Below are 22,874 nucleotides of genomic sequence, written 5' to 3'. Positions count from 1 at the left end.
ACTATATATTAAGTTAAATATTGGAGGGTGTATTCTTAAGTTGAACAAGCCAACTCAACACTGCCTTCTGACTATCGATAATGTGGGTGAGATACAAGAGTTCAACTCTCAACTTACAAGTAGTCCATCACATGCTAGGGTAACTAGTAAAATAGTTTGTTTGAATGTATTACATCTATTTTTTATTTATTCCACTTCAAGTAAAACAATAGTGAATATAAGGCATTAGTATCTGGACTCAATGATTGATATAGTAACTATAGACGTATAAATTTGACCACTTTCCTAGGTGAATATTTAATATTCATTTTAACCTCATTCCTTTATTTAATTAAATTCTTCATATTCATTTATTCGATTAAATGAATTACTTAATTTATTTAGTTCACCTAAGCCTTTTCTAACTTTTAATTAAGTAAATCACTTTATTTAGTTAATTCCCCTCACTCCCCTTTTAATTAAATTTATATTTAGTTAAATTGAACCTTGTAAATAAATAAATCTAATTTATTTATTTATTTGAATATCCAACTTGCCTCCTTAACCCCCTTCTAGATTCTTCCAATCAATTCTAATTAGCCTAATCCATCTCCTAATTATTGTCACATCCCTAAGAAAAGAGAAGTCACTTCTCAAAGCCCCAAAAGTCTTTGAAAACAATTAAAGGCTTTACATCCTCAACAAGTTAACCCTCAAAGTCTTCCAACCATTAAAGGTTCTTACATAACCATTAATGGTTAACTCAACCTTCTTGTATGATTAGAGACTTTCTCTCTAACTCAACCCTCATCTAACCCAAGGGTCTCATCAAGCATTCATGGCTTTAACCTTGGTTATCCCTTTAATCCTTACATACGAGTTTATCCTTTGGGTAAAATATTTATCCATTGGATAACCCTAGTTTAACCTTAACCCTTACCTCCTAAGGTAACCTTGATGGCTTCTCAAGCATTTAATGCTTCTTTCATCTCCTCTCAAGAAACCTCTTGTTGACAATTGTCACCATTTTATTGGTGAGAATTGCCAACATGGATTGATTAACTTTCAATCCTATCCATTGTTAAGATTATCCAATATTGACCGTCCATTGCCTTATTTTTCCTATAAATAGAGCTCTCATTCTTCATTTTATAATCCAAGTTTTATGCATCTAACTTATAGTCATTTTTACTAAGCATCTAGTCTCTCTTTGTTAAACACATTAAGCATTTAGAAGGATTTTTAATATCATAGCATATCCATGTTAGACTAGTATATATTGTTAGGATAGGATTACTAATCCTTATCATAGCATCATATTGATACTATTTTAAATAGTTCTAGTTTCAATATTAAACATGTTGTAGGAATGCATTCATACTTATACACAAACATCACTCATTTTTGGAGTTGTCATCCCTAAATCACTTTGCTTAGTGATCTGAGAGAAAACACATCAACTTCAGAGATCCTATGAGATAGAGAACAATGGAACACCCCTTGGGAAGTTGATCTATTCAATATAGCTCCTATAACTTGCACCAAGAGTCTCATTGGTGTGTGGACAGTTTGAAACTGACTTTTAAGTTTATGTCATCCTCATTTCCCACACACATTTATGGCACCCACTATGAGGCTCAACCTCATTAAACATATCATTTTTCATGCAGGAGCAAGATTGCAAGTATGTGGAAAAGTTGTTTTAGTGCATTGGAACCTTTCATTAGTGCGTTGGAACCTTTTGTTAGTGCTTAACATTCTGCTATTTATTTTGTATATTGGAACAATGACATAACACATTTGGTAAATAACGTAGCGCATTAGGCAACCAGAGTAGCACGTCCGAACTTTTAATTAGCGCATCAGTAACTCTCTGTAGTGCATCTGTGTCACAGTCTAGTGCATGACTCTGATAAAAAAAAAGGTAAAAACTATAATTGAGGGAAGAGATTTTAGGCTTGTGTAAGCCCACCTTAGATTCTGGTTTTCACTAACTTTCTTCTTGCGGGTAACTAACCATTTTCTTGCAGGTTTAGAGTAAGTTAAAATAGACATTTCAATTCTTCATAACTTTTTAGTTAGATAAAAAGAATTCAACTTTCTTAAAATTGGAAAAGAATCTCATTTTGTTTGGGTTTTAAAAAGAATTTCATTGTTGGATAAAAAGAACAACAAAACAAACTTTTTATTTTGGCAAGTTAGGTAAAAAACTTTGATTTGGGTTTGAAAGGAACAAAACAAATTTAATTTTCAGTTTGCAAAGGTATAAAGAACTTCACCTTACTTTGGTGCATAAAAGGATTCATTTTCATTTTCTCAAGGGATAAAGAGAACCTCATCTTTATTTTTGTGCAAAGCAAAAGGGAAATTTTCACTTGTCGACTTTACTTTTGTTGACCAATATCTCAATTTCTTTTGTTGACCATGATTTTCATTTTCTTAGATAGAAAATCATTGCTATGAGGAGTTAAAAATAACACCATGCTTTTTGGAGAAAAATCTCCAAATAGAAGTTAACAAATTATTGACTTGAAGGCTAAAAAAGAACCATTCTTTGCTTTGTCTCAAAAGTGGAAGGTATATTCTCTCCCCTTAACTGGGTTACCAAAAAACCAAACTACTCTTATGCTTTCTTTATTTCAAACATTTAAATCCTTTAGCAAACCTTCCCTCCCGAGTTTCTCTTAGAATGCCATTAATGGTCAGGGAGAGGGGAACAACCTAAGTGGGAAATGACTTTATCGTTAAGTGTTCCAACCCACTATAATCAAATGTGGAGGCTGACAAAATTCCCCTTCAATGGTTTTTCTCAGTGATTAGCCTTACCCCAATATGTTTAAGATACATAAAGCCTTTGTTCTAAAGGTTGGGAAGCCTCCCGAGGGAGTTTATCACTGAAGACCGAATTGAAGCCTGATTAATAACCCTAACACTAGAAATCTTCAACCGAGTCAGTATCCAAACATTTTCAACATCATAGTGCAAGGGTGAGGAAGAATTCACCCCCAAGATCACTCGCCATATATCTCACAAGATAACTACTCAATTGTGAAACAATTCACTTTGAGTTAATTTCTGGCCAAAGGCAAAAAAAAGAGTGCCCTCTAGGGGGTGACAAGGCTGTTAGAGCCGATGGATTGTCGAGACTAGTGGGCTATGATATTGTTGATGACCCTTAAATAAAGAGTCTACCTGATTTGTATTACTTGTTGGGTGAACTCACAATAATGGTTCCCACATTTTTGCCACTTTTGACACTGAGATGTACATTTTTAAAATAATCTTCAACTTCCGAGAACTATAACTTTTAAACTATTAAAAATTTGAAGATGATGTAAATTAGTGATTTCTAGCATTTTGTTTGTAGATTCTATATACATTTTTTTCAATTTTTTTTGAAGGATTTTTTAAAAAAGTTTCCATCTCCCTCGAAAAGTAGTTTTTTACAACAAACTACATTTTTTAAGAGTGATGTGCCTCCCGAAATGCATAACTTTTTTTCTATAAATGATAAAAACTCAATTCTTTCGAATTTTGGTTTATAACATCAATATCCAGGGCTTGCATTTTGTTTTATAGTGATATGTTCAATATTTTTCATTTTATAAAGTTTTGAAGTCCGACTAGTCATAATTCAAACATAGGTTTGCGTTTGAACACATAACTTGTTCTATATAAATCAAAATTCAATTTTTTTTTTTGTTAGAAAGAAGACATCAATACCAGGGGCATAGATATTTTTCAATTTTTTTTTGAATTAGTTTCTTATTTTTCCCAATGTGTTGAACAGAGAAGTTCATGTTCGGTGAAAAACCAATTTTCCATAAAATTAAAAAAACAAGAACATAATAAATTCAAAATATAACAAAATTATACTCATTAGAAAGCTTACTTCGAGTAATACCATCTAATATTTTTGGGTTATCAAGATTATTTCATTTGTCCATTGAACCAGAGCTCCGAAGTCATTAATTCTTCAGAACTCTAAATTTTTTTTGGAGAAACCCTTAATTTGCGGGTTCGAGCGAACACAAGTTTGAGCGAATTGGGTTCGCTCGAACCAATAATGGTTCGAGCGAACCCCCATTCACTTGAACCAATGAGCTTTATTTTGGCACGCACATTTTTGTAACTGTCATGTTCGAGCGAACCTAACAATTTTTAACTGTCGGCTTTCGTTCAAACTCTGGCCGACGCTTTTTTTTTTTTTTTTTTTTTCATATGTGCAATCGTATAAATGTCCATAATTTTTTTTCGTTTTTTATCACCCAAATGATTAAAATAATTCGCATTTTTGGATGAAAGAAGACATTTGAAAATTATTTTGAAGGCAATAATTTGAAGGTTTTTTGTAAAAGCATGGGGAACAAGAAGAGAAGGCAAAATAAGACTTCAAGGAATTATTCTCCCAAAACAGAAGACAGATATTGAGAACAAAGAAGACAAAGATATCATGATGCAAGTATGTATTTTTAATTTAATATGTATTACGTATCAATTAATTAGAATTCAATATTTTTAATAGGATTAAAAATAATTTTGTTCTAATTGGAAAGCATAATTAATTTGAGATAATACATGTGTATTTGCAAATTTCAAATTCCATCAACTTGCTTGTTGTGTAATTGTATTTTTCTCCTATATAATTAAGTTCATTTATAATAGATAAGACCTATTAAGTCATAAAATTAATAAGACCTATTATGTCATAATATCTAGGTTCTAAATTATATATATTGAATATTTAATCTACATGTACAAGTAATTTCATGTGATAGGTCCTTTAATATCACATAATATATCTGTCTTAAGGGTAGTTAAGTATATTAATTATGAAATGTTTTTTCAAATGTGGTCATATTTATTTTAATAATAAGGCCTATTAGGACTATTACATTGATTATAGGTCTTAAATGTGACATAAATTTATAACCTATTAAACATGTTGAATAATTTAGGTGAACTATTTACATTCAACTTCACGTACATGCAAAAACATTTCAGATTAGGAGGTCTATTATGCAATAATAGGTCTTAAATATACACACGTGTGACAAATTATAGTTCACTTACATTATGGTCCATAACAAATTAATATGAGGTCACCTAAGTTATCGTATGCATGCATCAAAATATTTGTACTTTTAATTTTCAAAATTGGAATTTCTAATTTATCAAAATTTTATTTTATGTGTTAAATTAGTGCTCAAAATTAGAGATTGAACTTTAATCCTAACCTGAGAACAAATTGAACTTTAAACCTAAACAAGTAATTTAATTAGAGTTATAACAATAAGGTCCTGAAAGTAATTAAATTTAATAAACCAAATTGAATGGGCTAATTTTAACATGTAAAGATTTAAGCCAAATTCATCCCTATTCTTAATCCTAATTGAATAATCTTTGATTAATTCAAGAACCTTACACAAACTCTTAAATTATGTGTAGAACGGGAAAACGAACCTGTTGAAGAACACAATATAGTTGATGAACATAGGGAGGAGATTGTCCAAGTTGAACCAATGGAGACCTTTGAAGGAGACGGGTCAGGCTCCCTACCTCCTACCATTGATATGGATGAGCATAATGTAGATCTAGCTAAACAGGTGAAGAGAAATATTTCTTATAAAAATTTAGATCATTTACTTGAAATGGATGTGGATGAGTTGAAACATCTTAGTGAAGAACCTAGACATACTAAAAGGAGGTCAATGAATAAAAGTGGAAAAGAAATAATGTCGCATGTCAACAATCTTGATACTACACTAGAAAAAGCTCAATTGTTATCAATTGTACTTACTCATAAAGACTTAATAGATCCAATGAAATTGTTGGGTATAGATACAACAAGTCAAAAGAGGAAATCTTCTCAGCTACAAAAATCTATTGTTGATAATGTTAAGAAAGGTTTGGTGAACATTGGTAAAAAATCTCGAAAACTAGATAAGACCATTTCAAGAAGAGTGATGTTGACATCTTTAGTAAATGAAAGATTGCCTCAAAAAAGACAAATCTCTTCACTATCATCTGAGTTTGGTTTTAGTAGAAGGACAATATCTAAATATGTTAAAAGGAGAAAGATTTTGGATGATACTACCTCAGAAGGGAATTGGGCAATTATGTGTAGAGCTCCTCGTTATGATAGAATTGAAGATGTTGTTAGGAACTTTGTGACAAGTTTTTGGAATGATAATACTCGCCCTTCATCAAATAGTAGAGATTTTATCAAGCAAAGGATTGGTCATGATCATTATGATCTCCATGTAAAACATTGGATAGACACAACAAAACATGAATTGTATGTATTGTTTACTAAAACAAACCCTCATATAAAGATTGGACAAACCATGTTTGAACAGTTAAGGCCATATTATGTGAAGTTAAACAAAGTTTTCGAAACTTGTTCTTGTCATTATCACATCGAATTTGACTTGTAGTATCAGGTGTTTTGAAAGATTAGAGAAGATAATGATGGTTATGAAAATGCTCCTCCTAAATGAACAAGTCAATTTATAGAATCCATCTTATGTGATAAATCAGATGATAATGCAACCGATCAAATAAATTGCATAAGAGGAATTTGTGGAACATGCGAGGACTTGGCTAAATTGCCTTTGAGAGATGAAGATATTGACATGAGGGAGATGGTAAATTGCAAGAGTTACAAGTACAAAAAATTTGAAACAAAATTTGGAAAGGAATTTACAAGACTAGATTATGTAGAAGAGGAAATACCTATTGGAACATTTATGGAAAATTTTTGTAAGTTGATAAAACCATACATAAGCCATGGTTTTTTTGCCAAGTGGCAATCAGAACAATTTAAAAGATTAAGAGACACTTTCCCACTTGGAACTTTTCTATCTGTAGTTGACTTCACACAGAATTACTCTTTTGCACATCAAAAAGAGATTCAATCAGAGTATTACTTTTCAAAGAAAATCACTATTTTCGTGCATGTGTGTTATCGACATGCACAGATGAATTTGGATGGTGTTGATAGTACATTTGAAAATTGTGTAATTAAGAAAGAGTACCACTTCTATATCAGTGATGATAAGGAGCATGACACACTTTTTGTACAACATTGCTTTAAGAATTTTTTTGAATATTTGAAAGATAGAGGCATAACAATAGTTAAACATTTTGTTTGGTTTGATGGATGTGCGGCACAATTTAAATCTTCAAGGCCATTTTATGCACTATGTAGATATCATCGAAATGACAAAATACCACATGTTTGGAGTTTTTTTGAGAGTGGTCATGGAAAGGGTGAACATGATGGTGCAGGAGCTTGTATCAAACGTGCTCTAAGAAAGCATCAAATAAAGTACACAGGAGAACATATAGAAAATGCACATGATGTTGTTGAATGGTGTAAGAAACACTTTGAGCAACCGAATTATCTTGGGGAATCATCATCGAGAACATATAAGCCCATTCCATATAGAGTGTTTTGGGAGATAACCAGTATGTGTTCTCTTTTAGTATTTTATTTAATTTTTTTTATTTTAACAACTTGATCTACATGTAAGTTCTTGTACACATGTACATTTTGCAGATGTGGATAGAAAACCAATGCATGGATGCAAGAGTGTGGAGAGGACAAGATCTTTGCATTGTGTCATGAGTACAGATAATCGCTAATGGACATTATACACTAGGGATTATTCATATTTTTGTTCTGAATGAATTTTCAAAAACTATGTTGATTGCAAGAACCAGAAGAGCTTGGATATGTTAGTGAATGGAAAATGGTGCCACTAGATGTTTCTGACACATACAAGGATTCAAATGAGGATGAAAACTTTGAAGACATTCCTTTGATTTCTAGTGATTACGATCATATTTCAGGATTGATTAAAAAAGGTACATACATGACGTACACATGTAAACATTTCCTTTAAAATGACATATAACTTAGAATTTATTTGACTTGTGTCAAATTGCAGGAGATATTTTTGCAGTCATAGCAGAAGATGGAAATATAGAAGGTGTTAGTTATTATTTATTGCGTTGCACAGAAGAGAGAAAGAAGTTATCAAAATCTGAGATGGGTGATGGAATGTCATTTCCCACAGGTTTGAGTTCTGATTTGAATATATATACATGTACATGTACAAATCGCTTATGTGAAAATTTTTTAATTTCTCACGTTTCTTATATACATGTACATGCAGGATTAGTTGTAGTGCAAGGGACATATTTCAAACAAGTTAAAATTGTTCAACATGGGATTCATTTCACTGAATATCAAATTGACAAAAAGGTATATCAATATAGTCAATTGGTCATTGCTGTTGGCCTAATTCTTCAAATAGTTCCACGTCGAGGGCGGTCTCAAAAGTGGAGACTAGATAGTGAAGATCATGACAAAATATTAAGTGTTATTGAAGAGCGTTGTGAACCACTTGATGTGGTATGAACTATATATACATTTAGTAATCCACATGAATTGAATTTTAATGTAAGTTCAAGATAAATTCTAGATCTCAAGTAACTTGTTTTGAAACTAAAGGATAAAGTTTTTTTAAGTTTATTTATACATTATATCCAATTAGGATGTATTTAAATGTGCATGTTTAATTGTATGTAATTGTATTTGTATTTAATTAAAAAATGCATATTTAAATTAGAATGTAATATGTACATTTGTAAAATTGATATTTAATATGGAATTAGGACATGTACATGTTGTGAACTATTTAACTACAATATACATACCTAGAAGCTCACATACCTACAATATACATACCTATGTAATATACATGTACTGGATGTGAACTATTCAATGCATGACCTATTAAGTTTAGTTTGTTCATTTCATACATACTCTTTTGTTTGAAAATCTTGAAACATGTATAATCATACATACTCTTTTACATTTGAAAATCATTTCATGTATTTAAATCTAATCTAATCAAACATGTATAAATCTAATTAATACAATCAAGATAAATTCTAGATCTCAAGTAACTTGAACATTTGAAACTAAAGGATAAATATTTTTTAAGTTTATTTATACATTATATCGAATTAGGATGTATTTAAATGTACATGTTTAATTGTATGTAATTTTGTATTTGTATTTAGTTAAAAAATGCATATTTAAATTAAAATGTAATATGTACATTTGTAAAATTGATATTTAATATGGAATTAGGACATGTACATGAACTGTGAACTATTTAACTACAATATACATACCTAGAAGCTCACATACCTAAAATGTACTGGATGTGAACTATTCAATACATGACCTATTAAGTTTAGTTTGTTCATTTCATGTATAATCTAATATAATCTAATATAATCAAACATGTATAATCTGATCAAACACAAACCAGGTATAAAGTATAATCTAGAGTCTAAACAATTCGTTGTACATGCATGAAATATACAATCTAATCAAACATGTATTTAAATCTAATTTAATCAAACATCATGTACATAAATCTAGAATATAATCAAACATGTATAAATCTAATATAATCAAACATGTATAAAACTTATAAAGTATAATCTAGAGTCTAGACTCCATGTATAAAGTATAAAGTATAATCTAGAGTCAAACACAAACTAGGTATAAAGTATAATCTAGAGTCTAAACTCCACGTATAAAGTATAAAGTATAATCTAGAGTCTAAACTCCATGTACGTGCATGAATATATATAATATAAAAGTATATAAAAAGATAAATGTAAATGAGCTATAAATTTTGGAGCAAATCAACAAGGATCATGTCGGCTACGAACTGAGCGACCATCTGAGGGGGAGTCCTGCAAAAGTAGAATTTATTTAAATATTAAATATAATATATCTATCTCTCTAGACGTGCATGTACATCAAATATATATACCAAAAACCATAACTAACTTGTACACTAACAGCATCTAAAGAATCTCTCCTACACACTTTCTCAGAGCTCAAGGAAGGAGTGACATGAGCTAACTGTCAATTTAAGGATTAGTCCACAATCAATTTAAATGATCTACAAATTAAAACTTAGAACTCTAGATTATTTATTAAACATGAGATCTATATATATAGATTTATCAGGTACAAATTTGCAATGTATGTATACATATCTTCTAAAATTTTAAATGCACATGTACATGTACATACCTGTGTATCACCTGGAGTAGGCTGTATAGTCTAATCCTATCCCATGATCATATCAACAACATCACTCGTGCCTGCATATCTCTCTCTAGCTGTACGTATCACTGAGGAGTGCAAGGGGCTAACTAGATGAGTGGGCATTGTGGATGAAGTGTCTGACTGTAGTAGCATGTCCGTAAATCTAGTATGGCTCAAATCTCTTAGCTGATCCTCAAATGAGTCCAAGCCCTCATCTATGATATGTACCTGATCAGCTCGTATCTCCTCCTCAAATGAATCCAACTGGCCCTCATCTATGATATGGAGTTGATCAGCTCATAGCTCCTCCTCTATAGCAACAAAGTGATCTATAGGTGGGTTAGTGCTTGGAGCATGCATAGAGTGATGAGAATGATGTGACTACCTTGGGGCATGCGTGAATGCCGCTATAGCCTGACCATCTCTAAGAATCTCCTCTCTAACATCACCCAATGGTATCCCAAGTTGAGATGAAATAAAACTATAAGCATTTAGTAGGTCCTCGGCTAAATACTGCGACATCTGTACATGTCTACTACCTCCAACTATAGCTGCTACCTCATCTGAGGAGGGGATGCCAGTAGAAATATACCGATCATCTGAATCTGAAGCCCCCCCATGACTAGAAGATGCATGATCTATGGATGATCGTGAACGTGATCGACTCATCATATATCTGCCCACCCTATTAGAAGATATGGTGGCTGCTGCTGATGCAATCTATACAATCCTATCAATTGCTTCTCTCTGAGAAGCAATCACAACGTGATCCGCTATGGGTGCCATGGCTGGGACTACTACAGGAAATCTCTGGCCAACAAGGTCCCTGTTTCTAGGCAGATCTCTATCACGCCTATGATATGCATCTCTATCAACAATCCTACCCCTCCCCTATCCATAATATCTCAGAATATCAAGGTAGTTTGGTTTTATCTGACAATGAACCTCAACAAATACCTGCTGTGCAAAGTATAATGGAATTTGGTCATTATTAGGATAACGACCATGGGCTGCTAAGAATCATGGGTAAATCAGTGATGCAACCTATGGGTCGATACATCTGGTAACCTAATATCCCCTCACCTTACTCTTCTCCTAATATTGTGGGAAGCATCTCTCCTTGATGGTCTCCTTCGAGACCACCCCCACCACATCAGCAAAAGAATGAGGACCCCTCATCTCACTCCTCAACTGTCTATATATATCCTCTATAACCTCAGGTGAGAATGAGGTATGAGATACTAAGTGGTCCCTTAATGTCCACAAACTATCAAAAATAGACGTGCACGTACTCTTGTACATGCCATCAATACGAGGGTCATCTAGCATGGCCCTCAACCTGAGCAACTCCCGATCACTGTAATGAAAAATAGTAGCAATGTCGGGCAAGGGGGGATCCTGCTGTGGAGGATCCTACTATGGTGGCTCCTGATGTGGAGCCTGTACAGGTGGATCCTGATGTGCAGCCTATGCAGGTGGATCCTAATCAAGAGCCTGGGAAGGTAGATCTTGATCAGGAGCCTGCGAAGGTATATCCTGGGATGCCATCTATCTAGGTACATGTCATAAAGTTAAAATAAATATGTAAGCAGAGAGAGAGAGAGAGAGAGATCATTTTCATGAGAGAGAGAGAGATTATATACATATAAATCTTCATGAGAGAGAGAGAGATCATTTTCATTGTCAAAAAATACATGTAAAAATTTCAAATATTTCAGTGAGAGAGAGAACATATATTTCAGATCTAGAGATAACATATATTTCAGAGAGATAGAGAGATCTAACACGTGTACATATTTAAATCTTTGACATACATAAAAAATTCAAGAATAGAGAGATCTAACACGTCACATGTTAGGACACTATATTATACTAAGGGGAATGTCATATGTATAGTAGGATGTTATAAGGGGTCATATGTGACCTACTAAGGGGTCACACATGTGTTCATGCATGCGTGACCCCTTAGGACAACATACGACCCCTTAAGACACTATGTGATGGACTAAGGGGTATGTCATTCACACTACAATTCTATAAGGGGTCATATGTGGTTCTAACCACATATAACCCCTTAGGACACTATATGATCTTAAGGGGAATGTCATACGTATAGTAGGATGTTATAGGGGATCATATGTGACCTACTAAGGGGTCACGTATGTGTCAATGCATGCATGACCCCTTAGGACCACATACGAACCCTTAAGACACCATGTGATGAACTAAGGGGTATGTCGTTCACACTAGGATTTTATAAGGGGTCATATGTGGTTCTAACCACATATGACCCCTTAGGACACTATATGATCCTAAGGGGAATGTCATATGTACAGTAGGATGTTATAAGGGGTCATATGTGACCTACTAAGTGGTCATGCATGTGTTAATGCATGTTGACCCCTTAGGACCACATACGACCCCTTAATATACTATGTGATGGACTAAGGGGTATGTCATTCACACTAGGATTCTATAAGGGGTCATATGTGGTTCTAACCACGTATGACCCCTTCAGACACTATATGATCTTAAGGGGAATGTCATATGTATAGTAGGATGTTATAAGGGATCATATGTGACCTAATAAGGGTCACGTATGTGTCAATGCATGCGTGACACCTTAGGACCACATACGAACCGTTAAGACACCATGTGATGAACTAAGGGGTATGTCGTTCACACTAGGATTTTATAAGGGGTCATATGTGGTTCTAACCACATATGACCCCTTAGGACACTATATGATCCTGAGGGGAATGTCATATGTATAGTAGGATGTTAGAAGGGGTCATATGTGACCTACTAAGGGGTCATGCATGTGTTAATGCATGTTGACCCCTTAGGACCACATACGACCCCTTAATATATTATGTGATGGACTAAGGGGTATGTCATTCACACTAGGATTCTATAAGGGGTCATATGTGGTTCTAACCACGTATGACCCCTTCGGACACTATATGATCTTAAGGGGAATGTCATATGTATAGTAGGATGTTATAAGGGATCATATGTGACCTAATAAGGGGTCATGTATGTGTCAATGCATGCATGACCCCTTAGGACCACATACGACCCGTTAAGACACTATGTGATGAACAAAGGTGTATGTCATTCACACTAGGATTTTATAAGGGGTCATATGTGGTTCTAACGACATATGACCCCTTAGGACACTATATGATCCTAAGGGGAATGTCATATGTATAGGAGGATGTTATAAGGACTCATATGTGATCTACTAAGGGGTCACACATTTGTTAATGCATGTTGACCCCTTAGGACCACATACGGCCCCTTAAGATACTATGTGATGGACTAAGGGGTATGTCATTCACACTAGGATTTTATAAGGGGTCATATGTGGTTCTAACCACATATGACCCCTTAGGACACTATATGATCCTAAGGGGAATGTCATATGTATAGTAGGATGTTATAAGGGCTCATATGTGACCTACTAAGGGGTCACACATGTGTTAATGCATGTGTGACCCCTTAAGACACTATGTGATGGACTAAGAGGTATGTCGTTCACACTAGGAATCTATAAGGGGTCATATGTGGTTCTAACCACATATGACCCCTTAGGACACTATATGATCCTAAGGGGAATATCATATGTACAGTAGGATGTTATAAGGGGTCATATGTGACCAAGGGGTCACACATGTGTTAATGCATGCGTGACCCCTTAGGACAACATACGACCCCTTAAGACACTATGTGATGGACTAAGGGGTATGTCGTTCACACTAGGAATCTATAAGGGGTCATATGTGGTTCTAACCACATGACCCCTTAGGACACTATATGATCCTAAGGGGAACATCATATGTATAGTAGGATGTTATAAGGGGTCATATGTGACCTACTAATGGGTCACGCATGTGTTAATGCATGCGTGACCCGTTAGGACAACATACGACCCCTGAAGACACTATGTGATGGACTAAGGGGTATGTCATTCACACTAGGATTCTATAAGGGGTCATATGCGGTTCTAAGGGGTCATGCATATGTTATAACACATGCATGACCCCTCAGGACCACATATGACCCCTTATGACACTATGTGATCCTAAGGGGAATGTCATATGTATAGTAGGATGTTGGAAGGGGTCATATGTGACCTACTAACGGGTCATGCATGTGTTAATGCATGCGTGAGCCCTTCGGACCACATATTCAACCCCTTAGGACACATAGGAAATGTCATATGTACAGTAGGATGTTATAAGGGGTCATATGTGACCTACTAAGGGGTCACACATGTGTCAATGCATGCGTGACCCCTTAGGACCACATACAACCCCTTAAGACACTATGTGATGAACTAAGGGGTATGTCATTCACACTAGGAGTTTATAAGGGGTCATATGTGGTTCTAACCACATATGACCCCTTAGGACACTATATGATCCTAAGGGGAATGTCATATGTATAGGAGGATGTTATAAGGAGTCATATGTGACCTACTAAGGGGTCACGCATGTGTTAATGCATGCATGACCCCTTAGGACAACATACGACCCCTTAAGACACTATGTGATGGACTAAGGGGTATGTCATTCACACTAGGACTCTATAAGGGGTCATATGCGGTTCTAAGGGGTCATGCATATGTTATAACACATGCATGACCCCTCAGGACCACATATGACCACTTATGACACTATGTGATCCTAAGGGGAATGTCATATGTACAATAGGATGTTATAAGGGGTCATATGTGACCTACTAAGGGGTCATGCATGTGTTAATGCATGCGTGAGCCCTCAGGACCACATATTCAACCCCTTAGGACACATAGGAAATGCCATATGTATAGTAGGATGTTATAAGGGGTCATATGTGACCTACTAAGGGGTCACACATGTGTCAATGCATGCGTGACCCCTTAGGACCACATATGACCCCTCAAGACACTATGTGATGAACTAAGGGGTATGTCGTTCACACTAGGATTTTATAAGGGGTCATATGTGGTTCTAACCACATATGACCCCATATGTATAGTAGGATGTTATAAGGGGTTATATGTGACCTACTAAGGGTTCATGCATGTGTTAATGCATGTGTGACCCCTTAGGACAACATATGACCCCTTAAGATACTATGTGATGGACTAAGGGGTATGTTGTTCACACTAGGATTTTATAAGGTGTCATATGCAGTTCTAAGGGGTCATGCATATGTTATAACACATGCATGACCCCTCAGGACCACATATGACCCCTTATGACACTATGTGATCCTAAGGGGAATGTCATATGTATAGTAGGATGTTATAAGGGGTCCTATGTGACCTACTAATGGGTCATGCATGTGTTAATGCATGCATGACCCCTTAGGACCACATATGACCCCTTAAGACGCTATGTGATGGACTAAGGGGTATGTCGTTCACACTAGGATATTATAAAGGGTCATATGCAGTTGTAATGGGTCACGCGTGTGTTAAGACACTATTTGATGGACTAAGGGGTATGTCGTTCACACTACAATTTTATAAGGGGTCATATGCAGTTCTAAAGGGTCACGCATGTGTTATAACACATGTGTGACCCCTTAGAACCACGTATGACCCCTTAGGACACTAGATGTGATCCTAAAGGGAATGTCATACATGTACACTACTATGTTATATGTGATCCTCTATGACCTCCTAAGGGAATGTATAGTGTCATATGTGGTCTTAAGGGGTCATGTTGTGCATGTAATAGGATGTGAAAATGGGTCACATTTTAGAGGAAATTTAATTTGTTTAAATTTGTTATCTAATTTTCTAATGTTTACTTAAATTAATTTTTCTAACGTTTTTCTTTTTTTGCTAATGTTTTTCTAAGTTCTGATTTACTATAGGTTAGTTTTCTATGTTTTTCATAACAATTTTTTAATATGTTGAAAAAAATATACATCTATACAATTATGTAATTTTAAAAACAAATTGACACATTTCAATCAAAACATTAAATTATCAAACATTTTTCTAAAATAATGAAAAATAATAAATTATCAAACATTTTTCTAAAATAATGAAAAACAATAAATTATCAAACATTTTTCTAAAATGTTGAAAAACAATAACTATATACAATTATTTAATTAAAAAAATAAATTAACAAACAAATTATTTACAAATTTAATAAAAAAAGACATTATTAAACCAAACAAAGGGTTATTTTGTGCACCTGATATAACAAAGGTCGAAAATTGAAATAGGAAAGATGCTAACTGCTGCAGACAAAGCTTGGTGACGTGATGCTGATGACTGGTTCGATCCAACCCCCACCAGATAGAAAAAGTCAAATTTGATAATGACCTTTTAAATGTCATTTTCGATATTTATAAATTTTTTTAAAAAACCCTAACCGCAACGGGTTCGAGTGAATGGGGGGTACGAGCGAACCCAAAACTCACCCGATGTTCGAGCGAACCCAAGTCAAAAGGTTGGTTCGCTTGGACTCCCAGGGGTAGTCCAAGCGAACATTTCCATTTCGCTCGAACACGGGCAAATCCGAAATTCCCACTTTCACCAAATTCCTTCATTGGCAAAAGTGGGAACCAGCTTTGTGAATTCATTTTATTATCTAGACTAGTGAAAACATTGGGGATTTGAACACTTCCTCATAGAACATACACTACCTGTCTAGCATAGGAAAAATTTGTTATCCCTTACATGCCATGTTTGCAATATTTTTTTTAGAAAATCGTCCATCCAAAATACAAGTGTTAAAAATCTAAAAATTAGTAGAAGCAAGGAAATTGGGGTAGCTTAGCACATAGGAGAAACTTCCTAGTGCGTGTCAACCATTCTATAGCGTATTTTAACCAAATATTAGTGTTTCTAGAAGTCACATTAGTGCATAACTAGTATCACACTGGTAAAACTTTGAGCAATGCTTTTTGACACCAACCTAGCGCATTTAAACATCAGCTTAAATGGTAGCACGTTATCCAGACATCTAAGCTTGTGACTTTTCCAACCAATTCAGTTTCACACAATTTGAGTCGACACGTAGGAAAGGAAACTTAGCACATAAAGAACCTTCTATGGCACATCTGTAACATTCATAAGTGCATCCAGTCTTTGTTTTAGTGCATCTTCAAAACCCACAAAAATAGAGAGAAAATCAGACCTTTCAGGAAAATTTCATCGACAATCTTGAGTACCCTTTCAGGTCTTTTAACAAACTCAACAATCAAAATTCAAATCAAATTATCAGAGAAAAAAATTCCAAAATCAACAAGGCATCCTTAGAACAAATTTTTCAAATCTTTAACTAGCTCAAGATAAGACTTCATCCAACAAAATCAAGCAGTATCATAACAGTGATCAAAATTCCACCATCTAACGGATTTTATCAAAACAACATACTGAGTTTAAATCTTAATTTGTCAAATCAAGTTTCAATATCAGGAAAATTGTATCCATATCATTTGACACACTTTATCATGGAGGCAAATCTAAATAAACCTCTACTTGATAAAGTAAACTTGAGTTTTCAAACGAAGTATCCAAATCCAACGTCAATGGCAACCATTGATCATTCATGTATGACCACTCATTTTTTGAGAAGAACAAGTCTTCATCACAAAACTATGTTGAATAAGAGACAACCTAGTTCTAAGGCACTTACAAAAAGGAATAAATTTCTCTATATCAATCTCCAACTCTTTGCATCTTATCGTGCATTCTTGCATTACATGCGATTTTATATCCAAGGCAAAACAAATGAGTTTGACAAGAAACCTTTAAGAAGTAGAGCTTATATTCAGAAAAAGGCATTCAACTAACATCTAAATCATAGAGGAAGGATCAACCCTACTTTATTCCCATAGTTCTGTATCACATATAATGAACATTGACCTGAACCACCAACACCACCCAAAACCCCCATAGAAAATGAAGAATTAATCATGGTAGAAATTTACTAAATGTCCACTATCACTCAATCTTAGTGAAACAAACAAAGAGAATCACAACCAGAATCAAGTATGGTTCTTAGATTACCCAACCCTTTTGATGAGTATGCTAATATGGGTGATACAGAAATCATCGAGGAACTTTTCCAAGAGTGTCAAGAAAACCTATCATTCCAAAGGCTCATGGAAAAAATTGATGTAGACAAGGACAAATATATACTCGTGCTAACTAGAAAAGGAGTTAGACTTCCTAAATATTTCAATAGCAAAAACTTAATAAATGTAGACGAAAGAATTTTTAGAACAAGGTCTAGAAATTACACCTATCAAGACCAACAAAGAGAAGAAGAAACACATGATCTAGAAAACATACATGAGCAAAACAACACCCTCGAACACAACCATGCACACAATAGGGACAATCTTAATGAAAGGGCAGAATCTCTCCCTCGACGTACAAATGCGCCCATGGTCTCTCTTACACAACAAATCCAACTGCTACAAAAGAAAATGGAGGACATGCAACAAGGAACCACAATGTGATACTCCTTGGATTAGATTTGTCCTTATCCTTTGGATGGGAGATTGAACATGGTACCTTTTCCCCAAATTCAAATATACCAAAGTATGACAAGTACGATGGTAAAAGTGATCCCCATGATCATGTTCAGAAATTTTGTACCATAATCCTAGAGTTTTCTCATGATGACACTTAATGAGATTATTCCCAAGAAGTTTGGGAGGAAAAAGAATGGAGTTGTTGCCTAAACTCACACCTCCCATCAAATCATTTGATGAGTTGGTAAGAAAATCTATCATGCAATACTCCTATAATATTCAACATGCCATCACCATGTTCGATGTATATAACACAAAATAAAAGAGCAATGAAACATTCATGGTGTTTCTTCAACATTGGGGTCGCATGGTTTTGAGATATCCTCAAGCTATGCCTGGAAAGGAAAAGATAGATATCTTTATCGATATTCTAAATAGTGAGATGAGTTATCAACTCAAGATCCAATGCATGTCATCTTTTGCCAAGTTGATAGAAAAAAAAATCAAAGTGGAGGAAGCCTGCATCAAGAAAGGAACATTAAAGTTCTTTAAGGAAGAAGTTAACTCGTCAAACTCTAACCCCTTTAACAATCCAAACAACAACAATACTTTAGACAAATCCAAATTTTGGACAAGGAGAAAAAACTTTGTTAATGATGGGGTAGTTGATGCTATAATGTCATGTCCAAACAACCACTATTGGCCTTATCAGGTAACCCACTATTTAACAAAAATTAAAAAAGTGTTAATCAAGGCACTAACACTTATCCACAAAATACCAATCAAGGACCTTCAATTACAAACACCAACAACAATACCCAAGGTAATACCAATAACCAAGGCAACAATACTAACCAAGGGAATAATGCAAACTAGAGAGGCAAAACCAACACTTTCCCAAATAGACGCATCTACACACCATTAGAGAAAACCTTAGAATCAGCATTTCAATAACTCTTGGTGAATAAGATTATCACATTGCCAGTTGTAAACAACTTTGAACCCCAAGTCAAACCACCTTAGTGGAATGACTCGCATTTCTTTGATTTTCATCAAAACAAAGGATGTCACATAAATGATTGCATGAGGCTTAAGAACATCATTCAAGACATGATCAGTAGAGGTGATTTGATAGTTGATGGTCTCAAAACAAACATCGACTATGACGCCTTTAAAAATCCTCTTCCAAATTACAGCAGGGGAGGAGCTTTATCATGAAATGATACCAGAGGAACTCGTATAAATCAGTTGTACAATAACACCATCAATCACATATTGACAAATCACAACCAAATAAGTGTCATAAAAATCAAGGACAAGCAAGAAAATGCATCGATCAATGTGACAACTAGAGCTCAAAAATACATCTTGAAAGGGCATACATCAACATCCACAACTATCCCCAAGGCTCAATATAGTTTAGTTGATCAACTGTGGAGAACTCCCACTTGAATATCCATACTAGAGTTACTAAAATTCTTGCCAAAACATAAGGACATCTTAGAGAAAGCACTCACTTGTCAAAAAAAATGTTCCTAAAGATCAGGACATTGATAGATTCCAAGCCATGGTAGCTCATATGATAGGGCCTCATAACCTTACAGTTTTTGAACATGATGATGCCTCCTTGAATCATCCACATAACACTCTTCTTCACATTGAAGTCTTAGTCTATAAACATCAAGTTAAAAGAGTGTTAATAGATGGAGGAGCTAGTCGTGATATCTGTACTTCAAACCTTATCCTTGCATTGGACTTCTCAGAGAATTCTATTGATCCAAACAAAAAGATCACCATCAAGGCCTATGATGATTAAGAAAGATCATCCAAAGGAACAGTAATACTACCTATTCAAGTAGGACCAATACAAAATGACACTATGTGCCAAGTCTTGGATATAGACTTAACATAAAATATTCTATTGCATCACTCTTGGATACATGAAATGCAATCAGTTCCTTCGACATATCATCAATGTATCAAGTTCCCATATAATGGACAAGAAATTTCCATATCTACTGATAGTAAACTTTTTCAACATTTCAATGCTATGGGGGCAACTCAAGGCAGTCTGGTTCCACACAACAGGGAGGCTCAAGCTTCCTCACCATTCAATCATCATCAAGAAAAACTCAAGTCTTTATCCATAGACTTCAAACAAAAGATGAAAATAAAAGATCAAGGCATGGGGGAATATTCTTTTGAATCCATGTGTCTATTAAAATTACCAACATCACCAAAATCATATGGAGAACCTTCGGCATCAATGCATCAAGAAATATAGCTCAACACCAAGTTTGATGGTAAATTTATCCAATTGGGTACACTAGCAAATGAATCCTAAGAGAAGAAAATCCTTTGTTGGCTATACAAGGATGATGAAGAGGTCAGAGTGGCTACCCTAGAGGTGTCCATACCAACACAACAATATGGAAAAGGATTCAAAATAATGCAACAGATGAGATACAACAACAAAGGATCTATAGGAAAGCATCAGGAAGGCATTACAGAACCTCTACAACCTCCTTCACAATTTTTATGAGACAAAATAAGACTGGGCAATGGACAACATGTACCACCTAGGCAAAAGCAAAATATATATCAGAAACCTCAGTGGAAAGAAAAGAAGAAATATAATGAAAACTCATGGCAAGAGGCATTACACGAAGCAACCAAAATGACAAAGAAAGAGAAACAAGAGGAACTAGCAATTCAAAGGGAACAAGCATCTTATAAGAAAGTGCATCATGTGCAAGAACTTTTTCAAACCAAGGAAGAACCACCACCCAATGAAATCCCTACTCCCCAAGGAGAAATAGTGTATAAACAAATGCAAAGGGTACAAACAAGCTCTGATTTTGAATCAAAAAAAACTACAATACTGGTATCAATTATCAGTGATCTTTTCTCACTCTACAATGTCCCTGTTAGAAACAGTGAGAGACTTTGGGACAATACTTTAGAAACTGATTATAATTAATATGAATGGGGTAGTTGTTCAGATGATACTGAAGATATTGAGCAAGGTACTATCCATTCACTCACATCCCTTTCTTAGGAGGGACAAGGCACAAAGTCTTGATCACTTGAATTCAGAGCATGGCATATCTACAACACTAAGAAGAACGAGCAACAACAATACGAAAAGTATACATTGAAGATGATACCATCAAATACCATGACAATATCATAAATCTAACCAACATCCCAAACAACCATAATGCTACCTCTATTATGACACTTACCGCAGTTGATCTCAACCCACCAAATGACTCTATACCACTCATATTTCCTGATTTGATAGACGGGGAAGAACTTGAACACCATGATCTACTCATTTTCCCAGATGATGAATCCATTGTCTAGTATCTATATACAGTCAATCTGAAAATGTTCTCTACTAGTGAACTAAATAATGGTATCTACAATTAGGGGAGTGTCAAGTCTCCCAGTCTCAAAAATGAAAGAAACAAAGGGTCCAATACTTGAAAACCAGTCAATGGTAGTATTAGATCACAAAAAAGTAAAAATAATTTTAAGATGCATCTGTAGGTGAAAACCTCTATGAGTTACCTAATGATGAGAGACTTGACACTCTTCCTAAACACTATCAAGAGAGGTCACCCATATTGATTGAGACAACTCAATCAGTAAACATCGGTATAGAAACAACAGTCAAAGCTATATACCTAGAAGAATCATTGACAAAAGAAGAGCAACCATATTTTATTAAATTCTTCAAGGAGAAGAAAATCAATTTTTCTTGGTCCTATGTTGATATGCCTGAAAGAGACATGACAACAATCTTCTATGATATGATGCATACATTCATGGAGGACTATGTGGATGATTTATTGGCTAAAAAATTCACCTGAGAAAAATATCTTGGCATATTAGATAAAATCTTTAAAATATTGGAATAATTCAAGGTCAAAATAAACCCTAAGAAATATGTCTTTAGGTTCACATTAGGCAAACTATTAGGCTCCATTGTGTCTGCAAAGGGCATTGAAGTAGTTCTAGTGAAGTTATAGGCCATCATGGAGATGCCACCTCCCAAGAATATTTGCCAACTCAAATATCTACAAGGATGGTTGTAGTCTATCAGGTGATTTATAACCCAACTAGAAGATAAAAGTCTACCATTCAACCATCTGCTACATTAGAATATACCTTTCTGATGGGAATCCAAGTGTGCAGAATCATTCTACCAACTCAAGAAATATCTAATGAATCCACAAATTTTAGTACCACCCATAGCAAG

This window comes from Cryptomeria japonica, chromosome 1 (genome assembly GCF_030272615.1).
Source record: "Cryptomeria japonica chromosome 1, Sugi_1.0, whole genome shotgun sequence".
NCBI lineage: Eukaryota > Viridiplantae > Streptophyta > Pinopsida > Cupressales > Cupressaceae > Cryptomeria > Cryptomeria japonica.
Note: the sequence above shows the minus strand (reverse complement) of the source record.